Consider the following 1,917-nt stretch of genomic DNA (forward strand, 5'->3'; position numbering starts at 1 on the left):
GCAGTTCCTGTATACAATAAACCACGGTGTTTACAACTTCTTAAACCTGCTGCCACACTTCAGTGGTATCAGCATCGTGGATATCCAGAATTAAAGCCAAGAGGTTTTTCCAGTCCTTTTAAACTGCTGACTCCGTTTCCTTTAGCCATGAGTTCCACAATACGTGAAAAAGCACTTCCCTTTACCAGAATGCTATTTTCCATATTTGCAATTTGTGCAGTACCTCTCTGTACCATTTTGAACAGCAACTCCAACATTTTTTGGCTGTTTTTTATTTAGTTGTGCTAACTATTATTTTTAYTTGGCTGTTCACTATTAGAAGCATGTTCACCCATTTTTCGGTTGAATATATTGCAGTAACTGTGGCAAATTTGTGTTCTTAGCATCAGTTTCATGGATGCAGGAAGAAACCATCTACCTGGAGCTATGGTGGCCAGTCCATTCCAGTGTACTGTTTAYTTATTTTAGAGGAAAAGCAAATCACACATGACAAAACAGTGCTAAAAATCTTAAGCCACTTCAAAGAGACTGGCACATATCAGAAAGGTTTGTGGGACCTCCACACTGCTTTTCTGAAAGGAAGCCTAAAAATTCTCCAAATTAATTTTAGGTTTCTCTTGTTCTGGAGAAGAGCTTTATGTAGAGCACTCTCTCATTTCTTTAGCAAAGGTCATACTGGCATAGAATTAGCAATATTCGGGTATTTTAGATTTGAAGTGTTCTTTTATGCTTTTAAAACGAAGAAATATGCCAGACACTTCCCAATGCTGATTTTAAAATCCTGTCATCCCATTTTTGTTTGTCTCAAAAATGAGGCCTTTAAACTGGCATAATCTAAAGCTTAATTTGCAAGTCAAACTGCACTCCACGTTGCTGGCAGCAACCAAGCTTAGAAAGGAGACATTTTCACCTTTGCAGCAACATGACAGATCCGGGAGTTTCATGACAAGGTACTCATAACTTTTAAGCACCAGCTGCCTTTCTGTCAGATGCTGCTAAACTATTTTAACCATGGCCTGCAGATGCACAACACGGTACCTTCTCGTTGAAAAACTCAGCCAAGTTCTCAAGACACGATTTTCAACAGGAATATAACCGTTTACTGAGTAGAGAACATCGATCCTCAAAAAAAAGCCAAAAAAGCCTAAAGCCGGCGTTCCATTTCTCACGGATATGTAAGCAAGCCGTAAACACGTCGCTCATTAAACATGTAAGGCCAGGCTGATGGAGCTCTAAGCCTAGTGAAGGTGTGGAATTTGTCCCTGTCCATAGCAGGCGCGTTGGAAYGATAAKATCTTTAAAATCCTWTCCAACCCAAACCCCTCAGCGATTCCACAYCGCGTTCACTAACAGCAGCAGGGCACAGCGCGCACACAGGCCCTGCCTCCCCACAACGCGCTGTCCCGTTTCCCGAGGGGGGAAAACCCTAAAAGGCACAGGAAGGGAACACAGGAGGGTTTTACCTTGGGGAAGGTGGCCGAGCCCCGCGTGGGGATTGCGGGCACGGCGACAGCGGGACACGGCGGGGACAGCACGGGAGCGGCGGGAGTGGAGGGCGGAAGGAGGAGCGGCTGAGGGAGGGGAGGCGGAACCCGGGCCTGGCGACAGCGCCCCCGCCCGGTCGGAGGGACACGGCACCGTCTGTGGGGTCCGCCAGAAATCTGAGGGGATTTGGGAATTGGAGGAAATTGTACACTCGGCGTAGAAATTATTGTGAATTAGTCCCTAATCTGCAGTGTAAGCACACGGCAAAGGGTTTAGCGTGAAGGGGTGGGGAGCGGGAGAAGAGATAAAGGAGCTGAATGAAAGGGCGGGAAGGAAGGAAGGAATTTTGGAAGGAAGGAGGGAATTTTGGAAGGAAGGAAGGAATTTTGGAAGGAATTTTGGAAGGAAGCAATTTTGGAAGGAAGGAAGGAA

At 45.8% G+C, this 1,917-nt stretch overlaps 1 protein-coding gene across 2 annotated transcripts in view; it reads right to left on the reverse strand.

The window, feature by feature from the left end:
• C1D (C1D nuclear receptor corepressor) overlaps positions 1-1,554 on the reverse strand; it is a 15,260-nt gene extending 13,706 nt beyond the window's left edge. For both annotated transcript variants that reach the window (XM_057383190.1, XM_057383191.1), the window contains exon 1: positions 1,464-1,554. The gene's annotated coding sequence lies outside the window, so the exon portion shown is untranslated. The remainder of the gene's footprint in view (positions 1-1,463) is intronic.
• Between the last annotated feature and the right edge of the window lie 363 nt (positions 1,555-1,917).

This window comes from Malurus melanocephalus, unplaced genomic scaffold, assembly GCF_030028575.1.
Source record: "Malurus melanocephalus ecotype Western Australia unplaced genomic scaffold, MMel_1.1 scaffold_615, whole genome shotgun sequence".
NCBI lineage: Eukaryota > Metazoa > Chordata > Aves > Passeriformes > Maluridae > Malurus > Malurus melanocephalus.